The sequence below is a fragment of the Capsicum annuum genome, chromosome 5 (assembly GCF_002878395.1).
Source record: "Capsicum annuum cultivar UCD-10X-F1 chromosome 5, UCD10Xv1.1, whole genome shotgun sequence".
Lineage (NCBI taxonomy): Eukaryota > Viridiplantae > Streptophyta > Magnoliopsida > Solanales > Solanaceae > Capsicum > Capsicum annuum.
In genome coordinates, this window is record NC_061115.1 from 163,544,571 (window position 1) to 163,554,196 (window position 9,626).

Below are 9,626 nucleotides of genomic sequence, written 5' to 3' on the forward strand. Positions count from 1 at the left end.
ATCTTCCTCAAATCAACTCACGTAAAAACCCTCCGTCTTTCCAAAGAACAAAAATCCAAGCATCACTATTCAAGAACCTTCAAGAAAGTTAAATCTCTTTCAAGATCAAAGCTTTAAGGTATGTTAGTTGTTTATCAATGGGCCTTTTTTCACCCATGGAGTCCAAGAATCCAATTTCAAATTCAACGTTATGATTTTTACAAGTTATTGTGATTTTAACTATGAATCCCCATGAATTTTGGTTCTATACCATGTTTTCGTGTAATTATTATTGTTATACAGCCCCACACCTTTGAATGTTGTTTTTCACTGAGTTAAACCTTAATTGGTGATTTTAGTAGTGAAGTCATACTATTACTACAAGCCTTAAAACTGTTCCCATTCTTAGCTTAAATCATGAATTGCAAGTGTTTGATTAAATGCCTGCATGAATGAGTCTTGAATAAATGCTTACGTATTGTGTACTTAAAGTTTTAGTATGATCTTGCTGTTACTGTTATTGAGTCCTAGGGTTTTGAATACCTGAAATTTAGCTGCTTACCTAGTTTGCAATATCTATAAAATAATTTCAGAATAGTTACGAGCCCTATAGTTTCAGTCAGTTACCATAAGTAGTAAACATAATTCAGTCCAGTATCTAGTGTCATTCAGTTGGGAGTAGGATATAGCACCAAGCGAACCCAAGAAAGGGGGCTCACCTTCCAGTAGAGGGTGTGACCCTAAGTAGCCATCCCTGCGTTCCATAACTATGTAGCCAACATAAGTTGAGATGTTAACCTGCTAGTTGAGGATTGACACCTATCTCATAAGGGTACCTGCCAATTGAGGGTAACCCTTAGTCCTTCGGGACAAGACTGTAGTGGATCCACGCAGTCAGTATTAGTACCTGTGGCACGGTACTAACACCTTTCCAACTGGGACCACAGGTTGGACCCCAATTAGCTTATACTGGGGCATGTCGGTTAGATGATAACTCCCATAGTCTCAGTCTAGTATTTCATTCAGATTTCAATTTTTAGGCTTTGCTTGATCATGGCATACTATTATTAGTTGCTTAGTATCAGTATTTTAGTTTACAGGCTACCCGAGTATCAGGTCATATGCTTGGTCATGCATTCTCAAATTTTACAACTTCCTCGCATACTACACATCAGTTATCTCATGCTTTTAATTCAGTAAGTTATTATTCAGTCTTATAAGCCATGCATGCAACCTAATCTCATTTAGCATACCATTACATTCAAAGTACTGACCGCATACATGTTTCTTGTGCTATGATGTCTCATATCATAGGTTCAGACGCTTAGGTTCCTGACCGCACCTATATATCGCAGCGCACCAGCAGCTGTAATAGTGATGAGTCCTCATATTTCAAGGACCATTTATCTTTATTTCAATTCATTCCAGCAGTCAGTTGAAGTTAGTTGGGGACTTGTCCCATCAACTCCACAGTTAGTTAATTTAGAGGCTTTCAAATTAGTACAGACAAATAGTCAGCTTTCAATCGTTAATATCAGTTGTTTTATCAGTATTGACAGTATGTTTTTGAAATTTTAAAAATATGATTCATTATTGATTTTAGTTGTTAAAACCTTATGGCATTTTTTAGCTCAGTTCCACACAGTGCTCACAGCAAGTAGCAGTTCATGGGTTAGCTTGTTGTCCTTTGGGGATGTAAGCACTGTGTGGCATCCTGGGTGTACTCCCAAAGCATCACAAACTTGGTTTCAAAGCTTAAGGTTGTACAATGTCCTAGGGAGTCTAAAATCTATGTTGAGTAGAGTCTTATGCATATGTGTGAAGCACGCCACACTTATGGACAATAGGCTACAAGGAGTATTAGAAAAAGTTTCCTTTCTTTAAATTTTCATGTCATGTGAATGTGCACGAGCTCAATTTAAAATCTATTTCAAATTAAATCTTCTTTTCATTTATAGAACATGCCTCCCAGAAAAACTAACAGTAGGAGAAATGGAAATCAGCTCACACTCCGCCTGTTCAGGAAGATCCCCTGAATATGCATGTCTCTCATGCTGAGTTCAGAGAAGCATTCACTACTCTGCCTCACTCTGTAGAAACTCAGAATAATCAATATGCTATTATCTCGTCTAATCCTATGGCTAATTCAGCTGCAGCGAGGATTCAAGACCACCAAAATAAAACCTCCTTTGTTTTTGGGATCTAAGTTTGGTGACGATCCGCAGGAGTTTCTTTACATGAATCAGAACTTAACTAACATTATGGGTATGACTTCTAGTGAGAGTATAGATTTGAGATCTTACCAATCATAGGATATAACTCACACCTGGTATAAGTAGTGGAAGGGAGACAGAGGCATAGATGCAGGGGTTATTGAATGAGAAGAGTTTTCTACAGCCTTTATAGATAGATTCTTTCCTTTAGAGTTAATAAAAGGTAAGGTTCTAAAGTTTATTAACTTTTAGAAGGGTTATATGAGTGTGAAAGAGTATTCTCTTAAGTTTACTCAGCTAGCAAGGTAAGCTCCTCATGTGGTGGCTGATAACATGTCTAGGATGAGCAAGGAGTAAGCTAGCAAGTTTGTGTCTGGTGTATCTAATAGTGTAGTCAAGGAGTATAGGACCGCAATGTTAATTAAGGAGATAGACTTAGGCTTATGGCCCATGCTCAGCAGATTGAGGAAGAGAAGGTTAAGGAGAGAGAAAGAGAGAATAAGAAGGCTAGGACAAATAGTTTGAACTTTGCTCAGTCGAGATGAGAGGGTGGTAACCATCCCCAATTCCATTTGAAATCTTCATCTCTGGATCCATCTTCAACTAGTTCTCCTATTCCAAAGTTTAGAAATAAAAATCAGGATAGGGCGCCAGGCTCTAAGTCCCAAGGCAGTGTAAATAATTGTTGCACAAATCCTCTTTGGTAGAAATATAGTAGAAACTATCAAGGTGTTTGTAGGGCCGGTAGTGACGTATGTTTTGGGTGTGGCAAGCCAGGCCACCAAGTCAAGGATTGTCCAAAGAGTGGTCTGCAGGGTCAGTCCAGTCGCCCCCCAGTTCCATCCGGTCGCCTGACTCATCAGGGTGTTGTTTCCAGTGCCACCAATGGTCAGTGTCCAAATAGATTATATGCACTTCAGTCTTGACGGTATCCGGAAAATTCTCTTGATGTGGTTACTGGTACGTTGTAGGCCTTTCATTTACATGTTTATGCTATGTTAGATCCCGGAGCTTCTCTTTTTTAATAACCCCTTATATAGCCGTTAATTGTGTTATCAGTCCTGAGACTTTAGTAGAACCCTTTTCAGTGTCTACCCTAGTAAGTGTCTCTATTGTATCTACGTAGGTATACAGGAACTGTCCGGTCATAATATCCCAAAAAGTCACTTCAATTGATCTTGTGGAGTTAGAGATGATAAATTTTGATGTAATTCTTGGCATGGATTTTTTCCTCTCATGATATGCTTCTATTGATTGAAGAAACAGAGTTGTTTATTTTCAATATCCGAATAAACCAGTCCTACAATGGAGGGGTAGTACTTCAGCTCTTAGGGGTCAGCTTGTTTCGTACCTTAGAGCGAGAAAAATGATATCTAAGGGTTGCGTTGACCATCTTATTCGAGTTAAAGAGTCCAATTCCAAGACTCCTAGTCTTGAGTCAGTTTTAGTAGTGATGGAATTTCCATATGTGTTTCTTGAAGAACTTCTAAGAGTTCCTCACGAAAGGGAAATCGGCTCTGGGATAGACCTTTTCCCAGATATCCAGCCTATCTCTATGAATGGCTCTAGCTAAACTCAATGAACTAAAAGAAGAGTTAAAATATCTCCTAGATAAAGGATTCATCATGCCTAGTGTTTCCCCATGGGGTGCTCTAGTCCTCTTCATGTGAAAGAAAGATAGTTCTTTTAGAAGGTGCATCAAATACCATGAGCTGAACAAAGTCACAATCAAGAATAAGTACCCACTTCTCTGAATTGATAACTTATTCGACCAAGATCAGGGTTCCAGTAATTTCTCTAAGATAGACCTCAGATTCAGCTATCATCAGCTCATCGTCAGAGAATGTAAAATTCGAAAAGCAATTTTTAGAACTCGATATGGTCACTTTGAATTCCTAGTCATGTCTTTTGTGCTAATGAATGACCCAGTAGCTTTCATGGACTTGATGAACAGAGTGTTAAAGCAGTACTCGGACATGTTCATCATTGTATTCATAGATGACATCCTTGTCTATTCCCGTAATGAAAGTGATCATGTAAACCACCTCAGGATAGTATTGCAAACCCTTAGAGCCCATCAGTTGTTCACCAAATTCAGTAAGTGCGAATTTTGTCTAAGATTATTATCTTTTCTTGGCCATATAATTTCTTGTAATGGCATTAGAGTTGACCCTCAAATGACCGAAGTAGTGAGAAATTGGCCCAAACCTATTTCTCCATCAGATATTAGGAGTTTCTTGGGTTTGGTTGGCTATTCCAGATGGTTTGTTGAAGGGTTTTCATCTACTGCATCCCCCAAGTCCGGATTGACTCAGAAGAAATTCAAATTTCAGTGGTCAGATTCCTGTGAGAAGAGTTTTCAGGAGTTGAAGATTGACTCACCTTATCCCCAGTTTTAACTTTGTCGTATGGTTCAAATGGGTTTTCTGTATACTAGGATGCCTCCAGAGTTAGTTCGGGTTGTGTTTTGAAGCAAAGAGGTAAGTTCATAGCCTATGCCACTAGAAATCTTAAGCCCCATTAAAATAATTACCCAACCCATGATCTTGAACTAGAAGCCGTTGATGTGTTCACGGATCACAAAAGCTTACAGTATGTGTTTTTGCAGAAGGATTTGAATCTGCATCAGAGGAGATGGTTAGAATTGTTGAAAGATTATGACATGAGTGCTCTGTACCACTCGGGCAAGACCAATGTAGTGACAGATGCCTTTAGTAGACTGTCTATGGGTAGCATTACTCATATTTAGAATGATAAAAAGAAGTTAGTTAGGGAAGTTCATCAGCTTGCCAAATTAGGTGTTTGTTTGGTTTATTCATCTGAGGAGAATGTTTGGATATAGAATAGTTCAAAATCTTCTTTGCTTGTTGAAATAAAACAAATCCATGATAGGGATCCCGGTATAGTTCACTTGAAAGGGTCAGTCAGAGATCAGAAAGTGGAGTTTTTCTCCCAAGGGGGAGATGGTGTGTTGCGTTTCAAAGGTAGATGATCTTAGGTGTATTTATATGTCCAAACACCATAATTTACCCATATTTGGACTGGTTTTGAGAATAAAAAGTGTGCTAGTTATATTAAATTGTTAGTTGAATTATGTTTCGTGGCTATTCGATGTGATTAGAGATACAGGGTTAATTTCCCATAGATTTGGAAGAAAATTGAACACACATCATGAAGAGGCGAAAGGTCATGTGGATCAAATTCAAAAACATACGGAGACGCACGAGAGTAAAGAGAAAAGAAAGAAGATGAGAATTGACGAGAAAGAAGAAAGGAGTGGGAGAAACATTCTAGTGATGCGACGCGATCCCAAAGCGTCACGTCGACTGGAAAGATATGTGCTTTAGAGAAAATATGAAGAACAATTTCCAGTGCATCAACGCGATGTCGATGTGTCATGTCAATGCATAAGTTCGGTGCCTTAGAAAATTCTACGTGTACAACTTCCAGTGCATAGACACGATGTCAACGCATCGCGTCGATGCTTAAAGCTTTGACACTTAGCCAAATTTTGAGGAGCGAATTCCAGTGACACGACACGATATCAATGCATCACATCGCTTGGAGATGAATATGACTTAGTTTGATTTTCAGAGATGAATTCCAGTGTGGCAATGTGATGTTGACGCAATGCATTGGTTGGATCAATGCGATTTGTGACACGTCGCGTCATGGTTTCAGACCTGGTGAAATTTTCCCAAGTATAAAAGGAACACATGAGAAAAATTCCAAACACTTTTTAGGAAGCATAGCAGCGGCGGAAAAGGATAGAATTCTTCTTTTAGGGTTCTTATTATTTCCTTTGAACTTCTTTACTTAAACACTAATTTTGGGTATAATTAATTACTTGTTTTGTTGTTTAATTCAAACATGAGTGGTTAAATACCCTTGTTCTAGGGTTGAGGTCAAGAACATGATTACTCTTTGATAGTTTTTATAGAAGTTTCTTTTTGGATTATAACCTGGGTTGTTCTTAATTTCTTGAGCTTACTATTTTAATACTTGGCCGCCATTAGAATAAATTTATATTTCTATATGAATCCTGGAAGAGAATTGTAGATTAGAACGAGGAAATTAAGGAGCAAGGTTCTTATCCTCTCATAAAATAATGGGTTTGAATTAGCATCTAGGATAGGGATATACCTAAAAGCCTTGTTTGGTTCAATTACAAGAAGATTACTTGAGGAATCTAGAAGAATTGGTGTATCTCTGCAGGAGTTGTAGCTGCAATATTCAATATATAAAAGATTTTAGGTCGGGAGATCAAGATCATTTCATAAACCTTGCAAACCAACAACCCGATAACCAATTAGACTACTATAAGAATAGACATTTGTATGATTGTTCGAGAAGCCCCAACCCTAGAATTCTTATCATAACTGTTTACAACCGTTGCTTTCTTTTCTCTAGTAACAAAATTTTATTTGTTGTTTATTAATTTACATTTTTTATTCTTAATTTCAAAATCATCTTGATACTATACAACACCTAATACTCATTGTCTGAAACTAAAAGTTGGTTAAATTCTAGTTGTTTAGTCCTCGTGGGAATGATATCTGATTGTATAAATCACTAATATTACTTGAACAATCACGTGCACTTGTGCATACATCTGAGTCGCAACAAATTTTTGGTGCCATTGCCAGGGAGTAATACAATTAGTAAATTGCTAAATTTTTGGTTTTTGATATTAAGTTTAGGTGTTAACAACTTGATCTTAGTGGCTGAATTTTCGTAGGTTTAGCTGAATCCAGGACTAGAGAGATATAAAGAACTAGTAGAGCCTTTTCCATAACCAAAGAAAATCTTTCAACAAAGGCAAAGAGTGGCTGAACAATGAAATGAACCGATTGATCCAAATCCCAGGAATGTTCCACCTTCTGTCATTCCTGTTCTTCTAGTTATTCCTAGTCAAAAAGCTGCTAGACCTATTCGTGAGATGCCAATCCCTCTCATGAACCATGTGATAAGCAGTATTCTACAGCCTGGACTAGGAGGTCGATTTGAATTAAAGTAGAATATGGTGCAATTGTTGAATTCAGCAGGGTAATTTCATGGCCTTTCACATGAAGATCTACAACAGCATATACAGACCTTCTTAGAAATCAGCAATACATACATTCCTGAAGGACTGAATTCTGATTATGTAAGGTTGACACTCTTTCCTATCTCTCTAATGGAGGAAGGTAAAAGGTGGTTATATGCTGAACCACCACTCTCTATCACTACATGGGAATATCGAGCTCAGAAGTTTCTTATTTGATTTTTTCCATCTGGGAAGATTGGATGCTTGAGGAGTGAGATCTTGAGATTTAGAAAGAAAGACGGAGACAATCTCTACCAAGATTGGGAGAGATTTAAGGGTGTGCTCAGAAATTTCCCTCACCATCATCAATCCAATGATGTTCTTGTGCATACTTTCATAGACGGATTGGAGCCAAACATGAAGATTCTCTTAGATTCAGCAGCAGGTGGACAAGCTCTTGAGAAGATATATGAAGAATTGTACACACTTTTGAATCGGATTTCACAAGGAAATCCTGACTGGCAGGCAGACTCAAGTAGTACTCCTAAAAAGGTTGTAGGGGTATTGGAGGTAGATCAGTTCACTGCATTACAGGTACATATCACAGCCATGCAAAATCATATGATTACTCAGCTTAATAACATAAAGTTGGTTGTTACTCAACCAGCAACTACAACGAATGTGGAAGTAGTGAGGTTTACAGAAGTAGTGAAAACACAACAGATGCATGTTCTGTTAATCCAGATTTTGTTAACTATGTGAGAAATGCAAAACAGCAAGGACAATAAAATTTTGGTAACACATATAATCCAAATTGGAGGAACCATCCTAATTTCTCATGGGGTGGAAATCAAGCGCAGAATACAAATCAGTACAAGGGACAAGTGCAACCAAATAAACAGTTAGCTTAGAATACTCAGGAGACTACTCAATCTAGCAATATGGAGAAATTCAGAAAGCAGTTTATGGCTTCACAAGAGCAATTTGCAATTGAAATTTTGACTCAACAGGTATAGTTTGCAGCTGAGTTAAAGAGTCAACAATTGCTTACAAGAAATCTAGAGTTGCAGTTGGGTAAAATTGTAAAGGCATAGAATACAAGACCTCAATGAGTATTACCTAACGATACAGAGACAAATACTAAGCAGGTAAATACAGTTACAACAAGGAGTGGGCTGCAAACTAAGGAGACAGTTCAGGAGTAGGTTAGTCACTCAATTATTGATGACAGTGCTAAAGACAATATAGAGAAAGAAATCAAAGAAAAAGAGGCAAGTGATGAAATTTATGAGGACAAGAAGACTCTCCCCATACCCTTTCCTCAAAGGGAAAGAAAGCATTAAGAGGAGGCAAGTTACAAGAAGTTCTTGGATTTTCTGAAGCAGGTTCAAGCAAATCTTCCTCTCGTTGACATTCTACAAAGTGTGCCAAAATATGCAAAATAGTTAAAGGATATAGTTACGAATAAGAATCGGTTGACTGAGTATGCTACTGTTGCACTTACTTAAGAGTGCACGTCCAAGATTCAAAACAAATTTGCCTACAAAGCTTAAGGATCCAGATAGTTTCACCTTAAAGATTACTATTGGACAGACCATTAGTGCACGAGGATTGTATGACTTGGGATCTAGCATAAATCTTATGCCCACATTATGGTACCAAAAGATGGGTCTTAGGAGTACCAAACCCAATACTATTATTTTGCAATTAGAAGATTGATCACTTGCTAGGCCGGATGGTATTATTGAAGATGTGTTGGTGCAAGTAGGATCTTTAATCTTTTCTGCAGATTTTGTAATTCTTGACTTTGAGGTTGATCCTTTTGTTTCATTTTTTTAGGGATGACCCTTCTTAGCAATGGGACAGTCACTAATTGATATAGTAGTCAGGAAAATGACAATATAAGTGCATGATAAAGTAGAAGTCTTTGATGTGTACAAGGTGTTGAAACTGCCAGCTATATATGAGGAGTTGTCATCTATATCGGTTATTGATTTTTCTTTGTATTAGCATTTATTGTTGTTTGATGATCCATTAGAGCGAGATTTAATGGGTCATGATCTTTATAGAGATGTGGAAGTATTAGAATTCATTCAGGTTATGAATTTAGTAGTGACTGAGATGAACAAAGTTCCTGTTGAACCATTGAATAAGCCAATTGGTCCATCGCCCCAGCCCTCAGTTGAAGAAGCTCCTAACTTGGAGCTTAAGGTTCTCCCTCCGCACTTATAATATGTTTTTCTTGGTGATCAAGATACCTTGCCTGTAATTTTGTCTGCAGGATTAACAGATGTACAGGTAAAGGAAGCCATAGCAGTTCTAAAAATGAGAAGAAAGGTGATTGGTTGGAAATTGTCCAATATTATAGGATTCAATCCAATATTTTACATACACAACATCTATGTGGA

General features: G+C 37.7%; 1 non-coding gene across 1 annotated transcript; it reads right to left on the bottom strand.

The window, feature by feature from the left end:
• Positions 1–7,479: 7,479 nt before the first annotated feature.
• Positions 7,480–7,586, bottom strand: LOC124899037. The gene has a single exon (XR_007056176.1). It is a non-coding gene; the product is annotated as a small nucleolar RNA R71 (small nucleolar RNA).
• Positions 7,587–9,626: the final 2,040 nt, after the last annotated feature.